The following is a 25,261-nucleotide window of genomic DNA, read 5'->3' on the forward strand; positions in this document are numbered from 1 at the left end:
CTTTAAAAATTCTGTTGTATGAAAACACCAAAGCACACATAATTCCTAATTCCTACCACATGGAAAGATGGTATCTCTGAAGCCCAGAAAAAATGATTCATCTTTAAAGTAATATTTATTTTTTGTTCTTGTTAGGTACTGAGAGTGACCTCATTCATTCAACACATATTTATGGGGTGTTTTTAATATGCTGGATGTTTTGTGGGAAAACAAGATATATCAGGCAACGTGGTGTTCTCTGGAGCCTTTATGCTGGGAGGCAAGACAAGAAATGGGAATAACTCTAATGTCAGAGAGAAAGACAAAGTCTCAGAGGTTAAGTGTTGAAAAATATTATAGGAGGTGAGAGTAAGATAAAAATCATTTTGAGGTATGGGTTCACAATAGGACTAGTTCACATAAAGATAAGGGGAGGGGAAAGGCATTTTGCATGGAAACCACAACGTGCACAAAACAAAGAGGCTGAAAAGAAAAGCCTGAATGGAAAAGGATGTTCAAACTTTAGGCTGGGACCACATAGCACTCAGCCTCGCATGGCGGGTTAAGGAGTAGGAATTCAGCAGGAAGCTGCTGTATTGTTTTGCACAGATGGATAATCAATCTTTTTTAAAAAAGATTAGTTATTGGCACCAACGCACAAGATGATTGGTACAAGGGGAGGGAAGATAATGGAGGGAGGTTCTGGTTAAAAGGCTCTCCTGTTAGCTCTGAAGGAATATGGCTTTGTAAGTTGGCATTTATTCTTATCATTCCAGAAACTATCAACATTCCAAAAGCAAAATTAGAAAAGCAAAGACTTGGAAATTGTTTTTGGAAATTAGGAGAACTGTATAGTTCACAGATCCCAAGCTGAGAACGGGGAGAAGTGGTGCATGAAGTGAAGAGAAGAAGCATGGACAAGGTGGTAGCTGTTTCGGAGGTACCAGCATCTCTGAACAGAGGAACATGTCCTCAAATGCAGACACTGTGTGTTTTGTTTACATTAATAGAGGTGGGATCTGGGTTAATCAGAGGTGTTAGCAGAAGCTGTCATAAAATGGGTTTGGTAGAGAGAACCTGAGGATGGAGGCTTCGTAGACGATTGCACCCACATGCCACCTTTGCGTGGATTGGGTTACAAATGTCTGCTAGCCTACCCCTTCCCCTAAAGTATGCTCTTCCCTCCAGTAAAGGGACTTCCTGCAAATAGCTGGCCCAGGGATTCAGTGAGGACTAAGAAAAAAGAGGAGCAGGTACTAAGCCAATGCAAAGGTATTTTAAGAATAAAAGAAGCAAAAGAGCACCAAAACTTACAAACAAATGAACATTTATCAGAAAAATATTTCCACAAAGTAGAGTAAAATTGCGACCACTGCATTTCACTACAAATCAAAGAGAGAGAGACCCACAACAAAGCAATCACCTCTACAAATAAAGAGTTAGATGCAAAAGATAAGAACTTGGGAAAGAAGTGGCCAGGTAATAAGACAAAATATGAGGAGTCGGATCTCAGGAGAGAAGTAGAAAACGAATAGCCATCATGGAAATGGAGACAAAATTTTAAGAAGTACAGTGGAGAACATACCCCATGCAAAACAATCGCAGACAAAGAGGGAGGAATTAGAGAAGTCACGAACATGAGTGCAACTCTAAGGAATAGGTGCAGGTGTAGATAGAATATTATGATTAACGAGGAATGGCCAAAGAGACTGAACATTTGCGTAGTTGAGGTCTCTTATGGTGAAAGTGAAAAATGGAAGGAGAGAAAAACATTTAGGCAAGTAATTTAATGAAATTTTACTATGTCAAAAGTTCACACCATGAGATAAGAAACATTGACCTAGAATGGTCAATATTGAGACAGAGTCAAGTAAATTCATTAGATGTAAAGATTTTTAAAACATTATCTGGGCATTGGGGTCAAAAGATCAAAGCCTATATAAAGAAATAAAAGTTAAGCAGCCTTTAAAGTCCAGTACAGCAAAATTCCATGACAAATGATCATGGTGCAACACTTAAAAAAAAAGTCAAGGGAAGAAAGCATAAGTCATCAATTTTCTATGCATCAAAACTGTCCTTTAAGTATAAAGGGTATGTGCCAAATTATGACTATGCAAAAAATAAGAAAATTTAAGTATTAGGAGCCCTTTTATGAGGAAACTTCTAGAGGATGAACTTACGTTAGCCAACAGATGACTAGGAAAATTATAGCAAAAGGCAAGGAAGAGTGAATATACTTCCCTCCAGAATCAACACTGGTACACAATTGGAGACCAGAGGAATGAACCATAACATAAGTCTTATGTGTTCTGATAGTGTAGAAATGTTACAACTAACAAATACTAACAAAAGTTTAGAGAAAAGTTAAAAGAAGGTGGGAAGTAGAATAGTTTTGCTCACTGTCTCACTAAATAATAGTCAATAGCTATTATTACAGGATATTAGAAAATTGACATAATTAACTCTACAAAGGTAAACATAACAGCAACTGAAAAAAGGTGGTCAGGGAAAAGGAAGTGTGCTAATTTTATGGTTCTCAGAACCAGTAATTAACATACACTGTCTAAAGAAACAAAAGACTAAGGGGGTTGTATATAATTATAAATGAAATTTGTATATGTCGGAAGAAACATGCCCCAAGACTGAAGCAAAGAAAATATACCATTAATTAAAATGAGAGAGAGAGAGAGAGAGAGAGAGAGAGAGAGAGAACATAAAATGGCAGATCTAAGATAAATATACCTCATATTAATGTAAATAGGTTTAAGTCACTAACAAAAAAAATTTCAGAGTGGGTCAGCAAAGCAAACCAAGCTATATGGTGTATGGGTAACATACCCAAACAAAATATCAGTGAAATTGAAGATATGAGGTGAGCAAAAGTAAACTAAAGAAATGCCAGGGGCACCTCAGTGACTTGGTTGGTCAAGTGTCCAACTCCTGACTTCAGCTCAGGTCCCGATCTCAGGGTCATGAGGTAGAGCCTTGCATGGGCCTCACGCTGGGTGTGGAGCCTGCCTAAGAGCCTGCCTCTCTTGCTCTCTGTCCCTCTGCACCTCCCCCCTCTAAAAAATGCCCCAAAGAAGAACCAACCAGAAACAATTCCCCCAAACTCCCTAAAACAAAAACAAACCCCCAAAACTAAAGGAACAAAAGGGGAAGTGAAACAAACATCATGATTTTAATATTAGAAATCATAGAATTCAGGCAAAATCAAGGGTTAAAGAAAATAAAGGCAGTTTTATCCTATAGCATGCAACTCCTGAATCTTGAACAATTATGCTTACCCACACATCACATAGCATGGCATCCAAATTATAAAGAAATTACATGGAATAAAAAGAAAAGGAGAAAGATAAGCAATAAGGGACGTTAGGTCACCTCTTTCAATCTTTGATAGTACAAGTGATCAAAAACGTCGAGAAAAAAATAGTGTGATTCACACACATGTAGATGAGATGGATGTATCTCAAACTTTATTCCATGAAAATAGAGGATAAATAATTTTTTATGTACCTGGAAAATTGTAATAAAGATTGGCCATATACTAGATTATAGAGAAAATTTGAATATATTCCAGGAAGTATAAGTAATACAGACTGAGATAATAGAAAATATATATTTAGTCTCTGCCCCTGGTTTCTGGCACAGAAGTCCAGAAATCCTTATAATTTCTTTAAAAAATTTCTTTATTTAAATTCAATTTAGTTAACATTTAGTGTATGATTAGTTTCAGAGGTAGAATTTAGTGATTCATCAGTTCCATATAACACCCAGTGCTCATCACACCACACGCCCTCCTCAATGCCCATCACCCAGTTACCCCATCCCCACTCCACTGCCCCTCCAGCAAACCTCAATTTATTTCCTAGAGTTAAGAGTCTCTTAGGGTTTGCCTCCTTCTCTGTTTTTATCTTATTTTATTTTTTCCCTTCCCCATGTTCATTTGTCTCTTAAATTCTAAATATGAGTAAAATCATATGGTAAATACCAGTCTTTCTCTGACTGACTTATTTTGCTTAGCATAATACCCTTTAGTTTCTTCCATGGCAAGATTTCATTCTTTTTGATGCCTGAATAATATTCCATTGTATATGTACATTTTATATATATGTATATATATACATATATGTGTATATATATATATATATATATATATATATATATATATACACATCTTCTCTGTCCATTCATCTGTTGGTGGACTTCTGGGCTCTTCCCATAGTTTGGCTAATGTGGACATTGCTGCTATCAACATTGGGGGGCTGGTGTCCCTTTGAATCACTATGTTTGTATTCTTTGGGTAAATAGCTAGTAGCGCAATTGCTGGTCATGGGGTAATTCTATTTTTAACTTTTTGAGGAACACCTGTATTGTTTTCCAGAGTGGCTGCATCAATTTGCATTCTCACTCATGGTGGAAGAAGATTCCCCTTTCTCCACATCCTCGCTAACATCTATTCCCTGAGTTGTTAATTTTCCCCATTCTCACTGGTGCGAGGTGGCATTTCATTGTGGTATTGATTTGCATTTCCCTGATGCCGAGTGATGGTGAGCATTTTTACTGTGTCTGTTGGCCATTTGTATTCTTCTTTGGCGAAATGTCTGTTCATGTCTTCTGGCCATTTCTTGACTAGATTTTTTGTTTTTTTGTTTTTTTTTTTTTTGGATGTTGAGTTTGAGAATGTGTTTGTAGATTTTGGATAGTAACCCTTTATCTGACAAGTCATTTTAATTTCATAAGTGATAGAGCACAAGGAGCATCTTTTGTTTGGTTTTTGACCCATGGAAGACTCCTGAAACCTTGTAATTTCCTAGATGATAGCATTGTCTTTTGTTCTAATGAGATGACTCTTGATGGGCTTCTGGATGGGAGCTAATCCCCAGAAAGACCAAACCTTAATTAGAAACTTGGAATTTTCAGTTCTCCCCATCCTCTTGTGAAAGGAGAAGGGTTGGAAATGGAGTTAGTGATTGATTCTGCCTACATGATAAAGCTTCCATAAAAATCCTCCTGGTAGCATTCAGAGAGCTTCCAATCTGGGGAACACATTCACATAACAGGTTGTGCAGAGTGATGCACACCAACTCCATGAGGACAGAAGCTCCTGTGCTTGGGACCCTCCCAGACTGTGTTCTATGTATCTCTTCATCTGGATGTTCATCTGTAACCTTTAACACGTCCTTTAAGAAACTACTAAATATAAGTGTTTCTCCGTGTTCTGCGAGCTGCTGTAGTAAATTAATCAAACCTGAGGAGGAATTGTGGGAACCTCTGATTTATAGCCGATTGGTCAGAACCATAGGTGCCAACCTGGACCCCTTCAGATTGGCATCTAAAGTGGGGGGTGGATAGTCTTATAGGACTGAGCCCTTAACCTGTGGGATCTTAACCTCTGTCTCCAGGTATATAGAGTCAGAACGGAGTTAAGTTGTAGGACACCCAACTTGTGTTGTAGAGGATTGCTTGATGGGGGAGAAAACCCCACACATTTGGTGACAAGAAGTATTAAAAATGCTGTAAAAATGGTAGTAGTATGAGCAGTAAAGGAGACACACAGAAGGGAAATATTTTTCCCCAAATTTACAAATACTAATTTTTCATAATGTAAAATAATAAGATTTAAGAAAAAAATCAGACAACAAAACAGTATCTTCCAACTGGGAAATTTATAAAAATGAAAGGTGTCATACAACTTCAAGATCAATGATAACATATAATAAACATTGCATAATTTCTTAATAATAATTAAAGCACCATGATTCAGACTGCTTGACACATGAAATATAGCCAAAGGAGTGACCAAAGGAAAACTCATAGTTTAAATATTTATATCAATAAAAAGAATGATACAATAAATCAGATATCCAATTCAAAAAGTGAGTAAAACAGCAATAAACTGAAGAAAAGCAAAACAATTAGTATAAATAAATTCAGAAATTAATGAGTTGGTAACTGAAAATCAACAGACTAGAACTATATACAAAAAATAGGATAAAATTACAAAAAGTTGAATAAATATAGTAGTAGGTCATTCAAACAAAGGGGGGACAATATCTTTTTTAGAAGGACAAATAAACATGTAAAAAATGATAAAGGAAATTAACTACAGAATGATAGGAAAGTTCCAAATCTATTTGCCTAACTTTGTAGAAATAACTTTGAAAATTTGGTTTACATCCATCGTTTTCTAGGAAAGCACAATTTATCAAAACTGAACCCAAGAGAGATAGAACATATATTATTATGCTAATGTGAACAGAAGTAGATAAACTAATGAGGTTCTTTTTCTTTACATAGAAGAATTCTATGAAACGATTAAACAATGTTATTTCAGCTCCTCAAGAATAAAGAATAAGAAGGAATAAATCCACATATTTTTAACGAAGTGGGAAAGTTACTGATATCAAACCCTGATAAGAACTGTACAGATAAGAAAATTATAGGGGCACCTAAGTGGCTTAGTTAAGGCTCGGTTCATGATCTCCAGGTCCTGTGATTGAGTCCTGCTGGGTCCTGGGATCAAGCCCCGCCTGAGACACTGCATTCGGTGAGAAGTCTGCTTCTCCCTCTGCCCCTCTCCCCACTCATGCGTGGGCTCACACTCTCTCTCTCAAATAAATAAATACAATCTTTAAAAAAGAAAGTTATAAGTAACTTTCTATATGAATTTCACATATGAAGATTAATGTAAATATCCAAAATAAATCATTAGTAGGGATTTAGTACCACATTAAAAGACCCAAACATATGAACAAATCAATTTTATTCTAGCAATGCAATTAATGCAGTAACCTCAGTATTATAACATGTTAATAACCTATCATAATAATTGACCCAAGGAGAAAAATAGACACTGAAAAATATTTGATAAAAGTTAACATTTATTATTGTTCAAAATGGTAAGATAATCAGCCAATGGTATCTTCAACATGATAAAGTACATCTGTCTTAGCCCAAAGACTACATTATCCTTAATGAGGGAAACACATGAGATATTTCTGCAGAAGTCAGAAACTAGGCTTGGATGTCTACTAGGAGTATTATCTAACATTATGGCAGGTGCTAGTCAATGGAATTTGATAAGATAGATTAGAAATCTAATAGTGAGGGAAAATAAACCTATAAAAATTTGGATTTGATATGATGAATAATCCAAGGTATTAACAGAAATGCAATAAACATAAGAAAATCCCCTAAGGTACTGGAGTAAAAAGATAATGTCCAGAAATTTACAGCTTTCATATATATAAACAATTGCCAGTTAGAAAACATAATGGCAGAAATATCCCATTTACAAGAGTACCTAAAGTGGTAAAATATCTATGAGTAAAACTAATAAGTGCTTCTCTCCACCCACCTTCACTTGACCACCTACAGGTAAGGGTAGGTGGAAAATGTAGTCCTCGCTAGGCAGCCACTTTCTAGTAGCAATTCTGGAACTATTTTGGTGACTAGCTAACCATCTTTGACACTCATATCCTTGTATAGGCAGACTCAACATTATAAAAATATCAATTCTCTCATGATAATTTTTAAATCTAAGGCAGTTAGTGTTACAAATGTTTTTTTTGAAGCAGCATATTTTAAAGTTCTTATAAAAAAACAAAAAATAAGTACAGCTGGAAAAACTCTGAAAAAAGATAAATATGATATACATAATCTTCCTGTGCATTAAAACATTATTATTAAGTCCCAATGATTAAAATCACGCAATACCAGTGCATGAATTGACAACTAGACCAAAGGAAAATAATCAAAAGACCAGGAATGGCTTAAAATAAATATGAACAAATTTAGAATACAATAAATGGGAAAAAGGATAGAATACAAGATAAACTCCAAAAAGATCAAAGATTTAAGAATAAGAAATTTAAACCATAAAAATAAAAGGTAAAAGGCAGGAACATTTTTAATCTCAGCTTGGGGAAGATCTCTCTGATTCTAATTCAATACTCATGAAGTACTAAAAAAATGCTTGGTAATTAGACCACATAAAAATTCAAGAAAGAAATTCTGTATGGCATTTTTGGTCTTTTAATGACATGCTTTTCATTTCGGGCCTAACAAATTATTCAATTTTTTTCTCAAATTATTTAATTGAAGTAATGGCACTAGAACATTTATGACCAAGTTCATGAATGAGCATTTAATGGCAGCTGCAACTGCCACCCAGTTGATGGTTTTACCATTGGTTGTAAGATCAGAGATCTAAAAGACTTTTGAAATACGGGGTCAGTATCAACGACATATACTTGTATGACAGAAAGTAACGCAAGTATTCTTTACACCAGTTTGAATCAAAGATGAATGAATGAGTGACTACCTACTTATTGATCATTGACAACCTATTTATGACCTCAAAAGATTGTCACAATATAATTTGTATATCATTCACTGAGATTATGTTTGTAATCTTATCTGAAGAGAGTACATCAGTAATAACGTTAGGCATAATCCTTGTGCTGGATTAAAAGTTTCAGAACATTTGCCCTACTCATTTGCTGAACACTAGATGCTATTATTTGGTAGTTATTATAAAAAATGAGTGGAGTTACATGTTATTGACTATTTACATTCACACACACATGCACATATGTACACCCCCCCCCCCCACCCGACTCGTGTGCCTGTATACAATACTTTTTCTCAATATATTCCAGGGCTGAAAAAGACTAATAATGTCCACAGCAGGGAGGAATAAGTGAGAGCATATTCATGAATCAGATTTCTGTTTTTAGTTCTATTGTGATGGAAAATTGTTTGTTACCATAAGTAACAGCTTATGCCTTGGTTGCAGTTTCAGCTTGGAGAAATGTTAACTGTCTATATCCCTTCTGTGAGATACAAGCTCTCTTGACTCACTCTTGAATAAATCTAACACAATATCACTTAATATCAATCACTGATTACTTATATGGACACAGAAGACTTTATTTCACCCAAATAAACAGCAAATATCATCAATAGAAGAACACAGGGACCTCGAAACTCTGGTTCTGTGAGCCAGAACTTCACCGTATGACTCAATAAGATGGAGCTCATTTGAAGATAAGCTGACTTGAGAAGTTCGACTTACCATTTCTTTTCAAGATGACTGATTGAACCCCCAGATTACATTTCAGGTTTTTTTTTTCTTTTTTTCAGTGCTCTTTGGGGTTACACATTTGATCTGAATCAGTCAATTCTTGTGAAATTTATTTGGGAGTTAACAGCATGCCATGGGTGGAATACCAAGCAGTTCTGCTGAACTTGAAGAACACCTTGCTTGGTCATCAAACATACGTGTTAATTGTTCTTTTATACCATAGATTTTGGTTCAGTTTTTGTCCTTTGCTTTGGCACATAAGGAAACGCTGATTATCAATCTAAAGAACTAGGAATGTGGAGCTGAGGGTTCAGTTTATAACATCTAATACTAACAACATAGGTCTTCCAGAGGTGGCTTATAATATTGATTTTAAACGGAAATCACCAAAAAGCATATAAGAACCAATCTAAAAACACAAATTTCTAGAATTTTTTTTTTTTTAATTTCAAGACTCAAAGAAATTTACCGAGGCTGATTGACATCCTCATTGCCTTTGTTTGGGTGCTGGTGGCCCCCTGGTCTGTTGACATGGCCTGCTGCTAAAGAGTTAACCCTATTGGCAAGTTTGTCATACTCCTGCCTAATGATCCCTTAAGCAACCCACAAATCTTCCTTGCTCGGGATGACAGTTAATGAACTGTAAAAGTCTTGCACCAATATTTCTACTACATCTGCAAGCTTGAAGAACGCAAGTTTGTTTTTCATCCTCGAAAAGAACCAACTGTATTTCTTAGGCAGACAAGGATGATTTGTTTGTGTGGAACTCTTTCAAATTCTTGGGAATTTGATTCAGAGAATCACAAGCTTCTAATTATTCTCAGGATGTTTTACGTGCCTGGCTGTGTTTTATTAGCTTAACTGTACTGCAAACTACTCAAATAAAGTAACTCTGTGACCTTGAGCTGTCACTTAACCTCTCTGGGCCTAGTTCTTCTTCTGTAAAAGTGAGAACTCTAATACCCGGGGCTATTGCATTACAAAATTCCTTAGAAGAGCAAATGAAATATAATGATATCTTTAAAAATATCATTAAAAATTATCTGATTAATGCTCAGAAGTATCAGTCTTATTAATCATCACATAATATATGTATATATACAGGTGTACACATGTATTTAGGTAAATATATATTCCTATATCCTTTGAGGTAGTTCTGTGAGGTATAATTGTTTTGGAAAACAAAGAAAAATGAATTATAATTTGGCATGAGAACGCAACTGTTTAGAAGCAAAAGTAATAATGCATTTTTAAAAGCATCCGTTGCATATTCTGGAATAATTGTTATATGCATGCCCCTAGTCAATATTACCCTTTGCCTTAGATTTTGACTGGAACTGCCTCACAGAAGTTCTCATGTCCTTCCAAATTATTGTTTCAATTGATCTCTGTGTTATATTTCATGGTATCATGAGAAATCCTGCTATTTTTTTTTATTCCATTTCTAATTTACCCTTCTGTGATTTTAGAAATTCTGGTTCACCCCTTGCTCTTCCTTTTCTTATCCTACGCAGCTGGGATTGGGTAGCACGATAGTCTTGAATCAAATGTTCCAGGTGATCGCTGACGCATTTTCTCAGCTGCTAATCTTTTTTGGGGTTCTACTAATTTTGTTACGAAATGTACCTTGCCAAATTCTGGAGTTTTCCTTTAAAAGCAGACTGAGCTCCACTTTTGTGTTGGAGGATTTGGTCAATATAGATTTTTGTTTTTAGGTCTAATTGCCAGTTCAAATCACAACTTTTAGCACACAGTCCACCACCAGATAAAATTCTGTAAATCTGGGGTAGAATCCAAAAGAGCTTCTTTGCCAGGTGGAGCTGTCTCTTCCAGTGGCTGGGTCTGTGTCTTTAAAATGTTGATCCCAGTAAGGCTTTTGTCATTGGCTGTCCTCTCTTCCAAAATTTCTTCATCTACTGAAAAAAAAAATAACTCAAATCCATACTTTCTTCAGATTTATCTAGTCCTTACCAATGTTCTTTTTCTGATCCAGGACCCCATTCAAGATACCATATTATGTTTAGTTGTCATATCTCCTTGGGCTCCTATTGACTGTAATAGGTTCTCAGACTTTCCTTATTTTTGATGACCTTGACAATTTTGAGGAGTACTGATCAGGTGTTTTGTAGACTATCCCTCAATTTGGATTTGTTTGACGTTTTTTCCATGACTAGAATGAAGTTATGGGTTTTTGGGAGACACAGAGGTAACAGACATTCTCATCACATCAGGGTACATACTATCAATTTGATTTATGGCTATTGATATTGACCTTGACCGCCTGGATGAGATGGTATTTGTCAAGTGTTTCCACTACAAAGTTACCCTCTCTCTCTTTCTTGTTTCCATATTGGATTCTTTGGAAGGAAGTCATTATATGCAGCCTACACTTAGAGAGGGTTTTTTTTTTTTTTAAGATTTCATTTATTTATTCATGAGAGACACAAAGAGAGAGAAGCAGAGACACAGGCTGAGGGAGAAGAAGACACAGGCAGAGAGAGCCTGATGTGGGACTCGATCCCGGAACTCCAGAATCACATCCCGAGCTGAAGGCAGACGCTCACCATGGAGCCACTCAGGCGTCCCAGAGAGTACAGTTACTTGTTATCTCCTTGAGGGGGAGTATGTACACACATTATTTGGAATTCTTCAACACTACAGATTTGTCCTTTCTCCCTCAGTTATGTATTTATTTGATCATTTATTTATGTCAGTGTGGGCTCATGGATATTTATGTTACATTTTGGGCTATAAATCCATGACTTTATTTATTTTGGTGTTCACATTTCCCAGCTTTGGCCAGTGGGCGCTGTTAAAGTTGGCTCTTGTGTCCTATTGAAAGAAGCCCTCTCATTTTGTTTTGTTTTCTGTTAATGCCCTTTCTTATTTTCTGGCACTACAAGCTAATCCAGGTTCACCTTCTATATTTCCCTCACAAGCCCTAGAATCAGCCATTTTTTCCAAGGAGGCTTCATTCTATTTATTGTAGAATGGTATTAGAAACCAAGATCTGGCACTAGGTATACTGATAGGGTGTTGTTTCTTTTAGGGCTTCTCTGCTGACAGAACAAAGAATTATGTTTTTATATAAAAAGCAATGTACACTTATTTATAAATATTTCTGCATTTGGCCTTCTGTGTCTATCTTAGCTAAACAGGACTTTATACAGATGTCCCCAACTCTAATCTATTACCACAGGGATCATTCTAGACTTCTCCCCTTCTTACCTTTCATCTCCCACTCCAACAATGAGAAACTTGACTCCCACCATGTGCCATTTATCTCTTGAATTGCTCAATTCCAATATACATGTACAGCAGTATCAGAATTGTTAACTCCTATTCTTGTGGGAACAACCTTATCAACCACAATGCAGTGCTTATCTATATACAGTTTCTCCTGCCTTTAGTCTTTTAATCTTTGCTTATTTCCAAAGTTGCTTAAATCCACACCTTTCCCCCACCTTCTTTGGGAAGACAGATGTATTACAGTTAGATTTGTTTTGTTTTGTTCTATGCTCTGCATTTCTTCCTGTGATCTCTTGGCTCCTTTAATGAATTTTTAATATTTGTCTTCATTCAATTTTATACTTTCAATGCTGTATGATACCTATCAATACTATCAATACCTATCAAAAAACTGCTAATTTCCTAAATGTTTTCATTCCAAGTTTGTTGGTCTTTTCTGGCACAAACCCATATACATGCTAATGCTTCTTTACCTGAAGAATCAAGTACGTGCAAAGCCTATGCTCTCTGTATTAATCAGTGTACTTAGTTGTAAACAAGGTGAATCCACTCGAGGTAGTTAGAGTTATAATAAAAGACAATGTATAACAGCAGAAACTAGAATCATATAATGATTAATAATGCGTTTGCTGTGGGTCCGATTGCATTCTACACACTTTGCATATATTAATTCCTTTATGCCTCACAAGAACCCTGTGAGATAGCTACCTATTTGCTCCATTTTTTAGACAAGGAAGCTGATGCATAAAGCAGTTAGATACTTGCCCGAGATCACACATTTAGCCAGTGGTTGAGGTGGGGCTGCAGCCCAGGCTGCTTTCTGTCACTCCCAGAGGCATTGGAAGGGCCAGAGGGAAACTCTAGGCTGATTTCCAGAGCAATTCCTAGAACTATCCCACAGAAGTGGCCCGGTGAAGGAGCTGCTGTTGCTGTTGCCACTGTCAAAACCACACTGCCCCACACGTGATCCCCAAGTGGGCTCTTCTGCTGCCGCCTCTACTTCCAGTCATAGAAACAAGCTTCTGTCGCTACCCTAGGCTACAAAGTAGAAGCTGCATGCTTGCTCATTTTCTCTCTTCCAAGTCAAAATCTCTGGCATGTGGGTCTGATTGGAGGAACTTAAGTCGCATGTCTGAACCCTAGTAGCCCAGGAAGCCAAGATTTGTATTTATTATAGTATTAGGCCATCATGTCATTAGTGCTCTTCAGAGGAGGGCTGATCATCTTTGTAATCAGACAGCGGCAAGAACATGAAGCAATGTGGTTTTTAAGAAATTTTATTAAGACTTTGTTCTTTTAGAGCAGTTTAAAGTTTACAGCAAAATTGAGGGGAAGGTACAGAGATTTCCCATATACTCCCTGCCCCCACATGTGCATGACCTTCCCCGTTATCAACATCCCCCACCAGAGTGGTACATGTTTTGCAACTGATGTACTTACATTGACATAATCACCCAAAGTCCATAGTTTATATTATGGTTAACTTCTGGTGTTAAACATTCTACGAGTTTGGAAAAATGTTTAATGACATGTATTTATTGTTATGATGTCATACAGAGTATTTTCACTCCCCTAAAAATCCTCCACATACCACCTATTCATCCCTCTCTAACCCCAATCTCTGGCAACCACTGGTCTCTTTACTGCCTCCACGGTTTTTCTTTTTCCAGAATGTCATATAGTTGCAATCATACAGCGTGCTGCCTTCTCAGATTGGCTTCTTTCTCTTGGCAATATGCACTTAAATTTCCTTCATGCCTTTTCATGGCTTGACAGATCATTTCTTCTTAGTGCTGAATAACATTCCATTGTCTGTATCTACCGTAGTTTATTCATCCATTCACCTGCTGAAAGATATCTTTGTAGCTTCTACGATTTGAAAATTATTGGGGCACCTGGGGGGCTCAGTCAGTTAAGCATCTGACTCTTGATTTCAGCTCAAGTCATGATCTTGATTCAAGTCATGATCTCTGAGTCATGGGATCGAGCCCAGCATGGGGTTTCATGCACACTGGGGAGTCTGCTTGTCCCTCTCCCTCTGCTCCTCTCCCTGCTTAGTGCTTATGCTCTCTCTCTCTCTCTCTCTCTCTCTCTCTCTCTCAACTAACTAACTAAATAAATAAAATCTTTAAAAAATAAGATTTGGCAATTATGAATAAAACTGCTGTAAACATTCATGTGCAAGTTTTTGTGTGGGTATATTTTTCAAATCCTTTGGGCAAATATGAAGGAGCACGATTGCTGGATTTTATGGTAAACGTATGTTTAGTTTGTAAGAAATCTCAAAATTGTCTTTCAAAGTAGGTGTGCCATTTTACAATTTATGAGATTTCCTGTTCCACATTCTCACTAGTATTTGGTGTTGTCAGTATTCTAGATTTTGGCCATTCTAGTATATGTGGTCATATCTTACTGTTGTTTTAATCTGCATTTTACTGATGACATATGATGTGGAAGATCTTTTACAAATATTTTTCGTCCAGTCTATGGCTTGTCTTTTTATTCTCTTGAAAATGTCTTTCACAAAGCAGAAGTTTTTCATTTTAATGAAGTCCAGCTTATCAATGATTTTTATTCATGGATTCTGCTTTTGGTGCTGCCTCTAAAAAGGCTTCACTATACCCAAGGTCATTCAGTTTTTCTCCTGTATTATCTTCTTGGAGTTTTGTAGTTTTGCATTTTGCATTCAGACCTATGATCCATTTTGAGTTAACTTTTGTGAAGAGTGTAAGGTTTGCGTCTAGATTCATTTTTTTGGCATAGGGATGTCCAGTTGTCCAAGCACCAAATGTTGAAAAAAAATATCTTTGCTACATTGTAGAGTCTTTGCTCCTTTGTTGAAGATCAGTTGACTATATTTATGTGGGTCTATTTCTGGGGTCTCTATTCTGTTCCATTGATCTTTGTGTCTATTCTTTCACTAACCCCACACTATTTTAACTATTTTAGGTTTCTAATAAGTCTAGGAGCTGGGTAGTGAGCATCCTCTTCTCCTTAAATATTGTGTTGGCTCTTCTGGGTCTTTTACCTCTCCATTTTAACTTTAGAATAAGTTTGCAAATATCTACAAAATAACTTGCTAGGATTTTGATTGGGATCGTATTGAATCTGTAGATCAAGTTTGAACAACTGACATCTTGAAAATATTGAATGTTCTTATCCAAGAATATGAAATACCTCTCCATTTATTTAGTGTTTTGATTCTGTTTATCAGGGTTTTATACCTTCCCTTGTATTGATCTTATACAAATTTTGTTATATTTATACCTAAGTATTTCATTTTGAGGGGTGCTAATGTAAACAATGTCGTGTTTTTAGAAACAGAATGTTTTAAATTCTCATGGCAACTCTAGTTCTAGATGAGAAGACTGAGGCAAACAGAGGTAAGACAGTTTTTTCAGGGTCACATACTGAGTGGAGGAGCCAGGTTTTGAACTCACACAATCTGTTGTAAGAATTTGAGCTCTTAGCCAGCCAGAAATCCTGCCTCTCTAGAACTATATTTCAGACAGAAAAGTAACGCAAAATAATGTCCAGAGAAGAGAATTGGTATTTTTATTGTTAGGTTTCTTTCTGGTAGCTTCGCTACGTTAGCCGAGTTTTTTATCCTAAATTCGTAAGTCCATAAACACCACCTCCTAGACTCAGCATTACTCCAGTCTTAGGTGCTACACCTTCCAAGCTCAAAAAAATGACCAAAGTCCCTGAGGACAGATAGAAATCATGGAGCAGACCTGTGGCATCCTCTTGGCCACAGTGGCTTCTGCTTCTATAGCTCTGACCTCCTACTACGAAGCACTTAAAAACATTCAGTGTTTTAAAATTGTAAAATATTATCACCACTAGCCATAACTTTGGCAGGGGTCAGGGGCAGAGATGATGTCTCCTTAATATTTTTGACTCCTCCTGTAACATCTGTACATTTACAGCAAGTAGGTCTTTAATCACTCCTTAGTACATTAGTGAATTTTTAGAAATGAACTCATAAGCAGAACTGTAATTTGCGTAAAGCAAAGCCTCTCCTGGCCAATCTTGAGTGTGCTTACTGGGAGACATGGATGGAACTACTGCAGAATCAATAAATAGAAAGGAAGTGAATGATCTCGTGGGATTTGTTGTCCCTCAATCCCTGCACAAAGCTTAGAAGTCAGCTGAAGTAAGAGATCAATTGTCTATATGCAAATTATTCACTTGTGTGGACCAACCTCATCTTATTTAGCTGGCTTCTACCTACCAGTCACTGGCACTACCTTCTTCCCGTCAGCTGCTACTTGCTGAGGGAATGGTAACCAATCTTCATTTTGATGTCAGTGATGCATAATCAGGAAGGAACTTTACTGGCTGCAAAACTTACAAAAACCTTAAGTAGCCAAATATAAATGAATTAGGGATTATTTTGTTTCTGATTATCTGTGCCACTGCACACCTCAACCTCCCTCCTCTACACGAATAACCTGCAAGATATCCAAAGCACTGTGCTGGTGGACAGAGAGATGTCCTCTAGCACATTTTATTGGGCTTCCCTCCTCCATTGCACTCTACTTTCTCCTCCTTTTGCATTTCAACCTTCTCCACTCCCTTCCAACCCCAGGGAGTTTTCTTCAGAGTGCAGTAAAGGTGATAGAGTCACACTTCAAGGACATGGACAGATTAAAACTTTTACAGACAATAGTGTGCATTAAAATATATTCTATGATTGATTGTATTGTTCCCAAGCATTTTCTCTCCTCCCCTATAAAATGATATACATGCCCACCTGTGGCCATGTGACTTGTGATCTTCCTTTGGGAGCAGTTTACACTCCTCCCTTGCTTGGCCATGTGACATGTTTTAGCCAGTAGAATATGGCAGAGTGCCACATGCCTTGTGTGAGCAGAAGTTGTAAGAGACACTGTAGATTCCACTGGTTCCTCTTACTCTTTTCCCTCTTCCGTAAGTATAGCATGTCCCATATAGCATGTCCCATGGCTGCTTCTTCAGCTTGGGTTTCAGAAAGGGAAGATGCTGGAATCAGGCAGGCCTGGGCAGAACCATAATAAGTGACCTACAGTTGCCAACAATTAATACAAGCGAGAAAATAAATGCTTGTTATTGCAAGCCACTGGAATTTTGGGATTCTTATTGCAATAAAACAAATACTCCATTTATAACTTGAAATAAGAACTATATCAAAGGTTGGAGATGGCCCCCCCCCCAAAAAAAAATAATTTCCCTCCCCTGACTAGGATGGCTTATTTGGAATCATCTAATACAAATTTATTTTTAAGATTTGCTTCCTTATTTTAAAATGATTCGTGGTTGTACGGTACTCCAAGCATAAACTCAGTCTTCCTCTTTAGTAATTTGAAGAAACCATGTTTACGGGGACAAAAAGAACCTTTCCCAGAAAGCCAAGATACTCAGTAGCTTATATATTAATCAATTTGCTGCTTTTTGACAAGTAATAAAACCTGTTATTCAGATACTTCACCTTAAAAATTATTATAATTTAGTGTTATATATTTTTATTACGAATTTATATTTGATTCAGCTATAAAATGTGTAAGATTTGGCGGGGGAACAAAATAACAATGCTCCATTTCCCTACCTGTGTTTGGAACCTGTTGTAATAGAGCCACACTCAGGAATTACAAACAATGGAGATGAAAATTGTGAAAAAAGCTCTACTGGAGGACATGACTCAGCATGCAGCTAAGGGGCCCGCTAACTCTCCTCTGAATTTCACTGCTCTCCCCAAACTATGGGAGAGAGAGAGAGTGGGAGAGATGTGTGTTGCCTGTAGACCTGGCTGAGTCCGAAGGGAGTAAGCCCAGGGGTCTCAACCTCTGCTCCCAGGCTTTCCAATGAGTCAAGTCACCCTTTGCACCCCCTGTGGGGGACAGTGAGTTAGTGTAGACAGATGCAGAGGTGGTACTTCAGGGGTGGGCTTTCTGTACATCGGAACATGCATCCACGGGAAATGGGGTTGCCCTGAGAGAATCTGAGTCTGTGATCCTAAAGCAGTATAGCACAGTGGAAGGAACACATGGCAAGACCTGTGCTTTCAGACTGGATCCATTACTAAATTTTGTAACCCTAGACAGATCAACTCACCTCTCTCAGCCTCAGTGTTTAATCTGAAAAATGTAGATAACCCAAACTGCGCTATCCACCAAAGACGGTTGATCTGAGTCCAGTGAGACAGTATGGGTGAAAGCATTTTGAACATTATAAAGTGCTATGTAAGATCACATTGAAGTGGAAAGCATGTTCTATTGGTATTAGTGTCCTCCAGAGAAAAAGAGCCAATAGGAGGTACAAACACAAACACATGCACACACGTGAGATTCATTATAGGAATTTGCTCTTGTAGCTATGGAGGCCACAAAGTCCTATCATGTGCCATCTGCAAGCTGGAAAATCAGGAAAGCTAATGGTACTATTCAGTCTGAGTCTGAAGGCCTGAGAATCAAGAGATGGTCAAAGTCCTGGTAAGCATCCAAAGGTCCAAGAACCAGGAGTGCAGGAGCACAGGAGCACTGATGTCCAAGGGCAGGAGAAGATGGATGTCCCAGCTCTAAAGAGAGCAAATTTGCCCTTTCTCCAGCTTGGCCCGGGGCGTCCTGCAAGGCGCCGTGCAGAGCCCGGTGGGTCTCCCCGGTGTCAAGGAGGGAAGTGTCCTTAGCTGCGCCCTCCTGCAGAAGAGCAGAAATTCAGAGAGACGAGCACCTTCTCAGGGCCTAGCTAGTGCGCGTGGAGGCTGCATTTAGGGCCCCAGGGCCTTGGGCCGCCCCAGCTGCCCCTGTGCTGATTGGCCTTGAGGGTGTTTCCAGGTCCCACCCAGGGTTGGCTTCTCCCCAGTTGCCTCCAGGCTCCCTAAGCTGTGCTGGCCTCTTCCAGAGCTCCTCAGATCCCCCTTTAGTGGCCCCCCTTCCCCTTCTGGGTCTTCCTCTCCTGGGGCCCTCCTGGTGAGCTGCAAACCTAGAGGCCCCAGGGGCCCCAGAGGTCTCAGTAAGGACGGCCAGTGGGAGCATAAAAGGACCATGGAGGAAAGTCTTCAAGGGTCTGGAGCAGCAGAAACTCAGGGTCACCTGGGACCAAGAATCTTGTTCTCCTCTGAGGGAAGACGGAAGAGAACAAGTTGGGACAAATGCAGAAAATTTTGTTGGGATACGCGAAGAAAGAAGTTGGGGAGTTCAGTGTCTCATGGCTTCTGTTTCCTCTGAGCAGTGAGAGCCTCTGTTTCTTGAAGGATCTCCTTTCATTTGAATACCTGCCTTTAACCCTTTAACCGGACGGTGTTTTGCACCTCCTGGAAGGGAGGCCCCGGCTGTGGGTTGAGTTCCGCTATTTAGTGTAGGAAGCATTAAACCTCTGAGGAGACGAGGCCACCCAGCTTCCCTGGGGGACTGTATAAAGAGACTTAGGAAGTTTTATTTTAAAAGATCACACCAAAACCACAGCAAATACTCCCCACACCACCAGGAGGAGAGACTGTGCGTCCAGATGATTAATGACTTGTCTGTTAAGCACCAGCTTTTGAAAAAAATCAACGTTTGGATAAAATATTTTTCAAATACATTGGCAACTTCACTTTCTCTTGACAGAAGCATAGTAGACCTAAACAAACATTTTCTTGGTCCACTTATGGATCAAGATTCTCCTTATTCCCATTAAAATCCAACTAGGTGCACCACAAGGGTATTAAGGTTTGGGGCTATGAAGTAGTATTTGGCTCTGTGTCAGCTTTTTGTGGTTTTCTATCTCCTCTCCATGGTCATGCTCTGTGTAGTGTGTAAATAGGTGTGCATGAGTGTGTAGATAGAGAAATCTATATAACGCATGTTGCTATGAATTTTAATGGCATATTTTTATTATAATAACGTGATTTTCTTGAAATTGTAAATGAGCTTCATGGCCTCCTTTTCTTATTGGTTCTTCAAGCAGATACAATCTGAAAGATTGTTTACAGACTGCTTGGTGACTCTGCAACTTTTTAATTACTTTTCCTTTGGTACCAACAAGTGGAGGCGCCATTTTTTCTTTGAATAACGCCCAGGCTTCACGCCAGTAATTGATTTTGTAATCAGTCCTTCTGGTGGCACTTTAAATTAATGTTCTCACATATGGATTTATTTATTTTATTTTATTTTTTATTTTTTTATTTTTTTTCACATATGGATTTAATTGGAATTTAATAAGACAGTGCATAGTAAGTAAAAACCACGTGATACTAAAAACATATTTACTGAAGATTAACCACCATGGAGATACAAATCTATTACGTAGAAACCCCAATAAATATTTTTAGAATGCTAAACCATATGTAAACATTGTGTATTGCTTCAAGTAAATCCAGATCTTCAGCTTCATTTGTTATTCTCTCTTGTAAGTAAAGATAGCTGTTTACTACACCTACATTCATTTTCATCTTATAGAATTGGTTTAGCAAAATTCAGAGTAAAGAGGGAAAAATATTCAACCTTAATGTAAAGCAGACTTTCTTACTCAGTTAAGGCTGGGGTGGGACCTGACAAGTTCTTGGATGATGGACGCATCAGTCTGGGGACCACACACTGAGAAGCACGGATGTCAAGTACTGTTGTGTTTTGGGGTTATGGAAGACTTTGACTTCCTCTGCCTTAATTTAATGTCTGGACTTAGGTAATATCTGCAGTAATAGTTTGAAGATGGCCACACATTTTTGTCACTGTCCCCATTGCGAGGTGTAGGTTATTTCTCCTTCCCTTTAATCTGAACTAGTTCTGTGATTCCTTACTCAATAGAATATGGAGAAAGTGATTCTTTAACAGGATTGGCAGCTTCTACTTCCTCCCTGTTGGATCCTACTCCCGTGCTTTTGGATAGTGTAGGCTGGGAGGTCCACATTAAGAAGGGTTGAGGCTGCTAGCCTCAACCTTGGCTTCTTACTCCGGGGCAGTAATGAGCACCAACTTGCTAGTCACATGGGTGAGCCATCCTCAAAGTGGAGCTGCCTCAGTTTATACGCATGAGCAGAGACAAGCCATGCTTGCTCAGCCCGGCCCAAATTGCAAAATCAGAATAAGTAACACCAGCTTTATTTAAAACTGTTTTGGGTTGGATTATTTCACAGCAATAAATAACCCAAATGTACCTGTCCAGAAGGTGATGGAGGCCCAGCAGTCTTTCAAGATAAGTCAGGCGTAGATTTTTGACTTTCCCCTTTGGAAAATGTATTGTAACATCTAAAGAATAATGACAACCGGATGGGTCATGAGTGAGCAAAAGTTCTTTTTAGGATTTTAGGTCTTTCAGTTTGCCTGTCCCGGTAGACAGAGTTTGACTTTATAGGGGGGTAAAATACGTAACTGTCAACAGGGAATTATGTCAAGGTGTTGGGCAAAGCTTCCCATCCTTTCACGTATGTACCCAAGGAGTCACTAATGCCTGCATTTCCACAATATGATTCAATTCCTTTGCCTTGAACGAATGAGGCTTTGCTGTTAAAATGCAAACAACAATGGATGATTTAACACTGTAATGCTTAGCAGCCGTTTACAGCTTAAAACCCTTGCTCTATTTGTTCTTTCTTAAGAGTGGGCATGTCCAATTTCTTGGCAGTGTGCAAGCATGGTACTTTATCACTGCAATCAGGACTCTTGTGTGTATTTATGTAGGAATTTTGCTCTTTTAGTATAAAAGCGATGTCACTGTTCTACCTGTAGCAGATTCCGTTCTCGGAAGAAGGAATGAAGTTGAAAACAGATTTGCCTACGGAATAAGGGTCCTACTTGGAAAATTTACACTACTGATCAAGAAACGTACATCCAACTTCTAAAATGTGTGCCCATAAACACTACACTTAGCAGTTACCATTTACATAAATACAGTATGCAGTTTATTCACTGTCCATAATTTGTTCAAATAGACAATAAGGGTCTCAGTTTCAATGTGATCTTAGACATCCAATTCGGGAAAGTAATATATTGTTATGCTTTGTAATATGTTCCCTCTGCATTTTCATTATAACCACCAGAAAGCAAAGCGGTATTCTTATAATAAGGGATGTTCAACTCAGTTCAGCAGCTTATTGCCCAGAATACCCATTGTGTGTAAGACAGTCTGCTGTGCACTGCAGGGGATTGAACGATCTCAATGATCTCAATGAAGTCTAGTTGGTGTAATAAAAATAGAATAAAAATGACTTCAATTCTAGGCAGACTACTGGCAGCATCAAAAGTATAAAGTATTACAGATTTTCAAAGGAAAAACTGCTATAATCTAGTTGGGGGAGACCGAGAAGCCTCCTTAAAGGATTCGGTGCAAATGTAACAAGAAAGACAAGACTCCCTTACATGAATATGGCAACTTACACATTATGAAACATTTTTACAGGTATTAGCTTGTTTGACTTCTGCAATACAGAGGGCAGTGAGTGATTCTAGAAGCGTGTGTCTCAGACTGGCGGCGTCAGCATCTCCTGGAAGCTTGTTTGAAATGCACATTCTCAGGACCCGCTTCAGACCCGCTGAATCAGAAACTCTGGGGGTGGCACACCTCCAATTCCCACCAGCAATCTGTGTTTACACAAGCCCTTCCCCTGATTCTAATGCAAGCTGAAGTCTGAGAACCACTGCTGGAGGATCCTTCTGATTTCAGAGTATGTTTTTTATTTCCCATAGAAATTAAGAATTACTGAAGTTGCATTTTACCAGGTTTCTAAAGCAATTACAGGAAACCTAATTCCAAAGTGATTTCAGGTTGAATGTCTTTCTTTGGAATCGAATCTTGAAGAATGGGTAAGATTTTTCGCAGGTGAACGTGGCTGAGTATTGGGAGTGTGGGGGAGGCTGGGGTTATTTCAACCAGATGGAAAACTAGCCTTGAATTTTGAGATATATTTGGGAAAACCTTGGCCTTTAGGTTCTTTCCCCCAAGAAATACGTTCTTGGATATTTGTTTTTGTTCTGTGTTTTTATTACATAAATACAGAGTGTAAAAAATTATGTCTTCTTTCCAGTGCATTTGGACTGGAATTCATTTCCTCTAAATGCTTGAATCTTTGCAGGCCTTCTGTGCCTTTTTTTTTTTTTTTGGTTACTTTGAGAATAAGTCTTAAGAACCAGGGGCTAATTCTATTTATTCTTTTACTCCAAAGGAGGATTTACTTTTTTAATTTGTAAATTACCCATGATAAGGGATCAGAAGCTCTTGATAAGCTTCAACACATGCAGGGACTTTATGCATTTGGTCTTCAATTGGTGGAAATCAGACTGGACCAGTTCCAGGCAGACTGAGGCAGGGACCTCTAATACTGGTGGGAGATATTTCATTGCTCCTCATGGCATCTAGGGCCCCAAGGCTCTTCTGAGATATGCTGAGGATTGGCCCAACTTCTCAACTTGAGATTTTGATAACTTAAACAAAGATTCTATAGGATGGAGACTCTAAAAAGGAAAATTAACCTTTGGTCACTGAACCGGAGCAATGTTGATGCAGGATGAAACGTGGCCTCATTTGAATTTTCAAACCGATGACTGCATATTGATCTCTTTTATCAACAATTTTATTAATAAAATTTTAAATCTTGCTATTTTTATTCATTTTTTACATGCAGTAAAATTAACACCTTGTGGTGTACAGTTCTATGAGTTTCAGCAAGTGATGTAGTTATATAAACACCTTCACAATCAATATACAAAACTGTTTCCTCACATTTTGTGTCAACTCCTTGCTCTATCTCCAACTCCTGGGAACTAGGATCTGGGTTTTGTTCCTCTAATTTTGCCTGTGGTGGGTGGTCTTATAAATAAGATCATATAGACTGTAGCCTTTTGAATCTGATTGTACCACTTACATAATGTATATTGAAATTCATTCATGTTGCTGTGTGATCCATCGTGTATTTCTTCTTTTGTTGCTGTGTAGTATTCCATTGTATGGATATACCACAGTTAAGCTATCTTTTCATGAATTGGGCATTTGGTTGTTTCCGTTTTAGGCAGTTATGCAGGTTTTCTGTGTGTATAGGTTTTGTGTGAGTATAAGTTTTCATTATTCTTAGGTGACTACTTAGGAGTGAAACCACGGGATCGTGTGGCCAGTGTAGACTTTATAAGAAACTGACAGTTTTCCAAGGGGGCTCCACCATTTTGCAAACCCCACTACTTAGTTCTGAGTTGTACTGTTGCAGTCGGTCTGTGTCTGTGTCACGGGATGAGCTCTAAGAAACCAGTTCTCTCTCTGTGGTCCTGTGGGAAGGAATTTGCATGGAGGTTGAAACCAGGAATCCAAGGCTCTAGAGATGTTATGCAAAGTGCTACCAGGAGACTGGGGACTGAGAGGCTGGTACTAAGGGGATAGAGCTCAACTGTCCTGAGCATATTAAGAAGTGGCTTGACATCATCCATTTGTGGGCTGCTTCTTATATGGTATAAATACCACTGATACAATTGATAGAATTTCTCATCTGGGGTTATACATAATGGCATAAGAACAACTGTATTTGTATATATGCCACTGGCTTTATGAACTTCCCAGTGCTGTCATTGCATAGAAACTCTTTTGGGCACCAAATTGCCTTTTTTTTTTTTTTTTGGTCTACTGTCTAATCTTCAGTCACTGATAATTTAGAATGTCAGATCTTTAACAATCCTATGGTCTGAATCTCACCATCTTTATTCATTTGTAAAGATACTGACAATGATGTGGGGCAAAATTGAACAATGAGCAATGGCTTCCTTGTGAAAAGTAAATGCTTCATTTTTTTTATATGACCACTTATATAACTATCTCCCTTGGAGATAGCTCTGCTTGAATAGTGTTCAATCAGATTTGGCCTTGAAAATAACTGAAGTAAGGCTGCAGAGTGTTGCTATCCAAAGCAGCTTTTAAGCAACAAGCCTTGATGCTTCAAAGGTCTTCTATTGGTTCTTCCCTATTTACCCAGTTGTACTGATGCTTTCAACTGCGGGATCCAACAGC

The sequence above is a fragment of the Nyctereutes procyonoides genome, unplaced genomic scaffold (assembly GCF_905146905.1).
Source record: "Nyctereutes procyonoides isolate TBG_1078 unplaced genomic scaffold, NYPRO_anot_genome, whole genome shotgun sequence".
Classification (NCBI taxonomy): domain Eukaryota; kingdom Metazoa; phylum Chordata; class Mammalia; order Carnivora; family Canidae; genus Nyctereutes; species Nyctereutes procyonoides.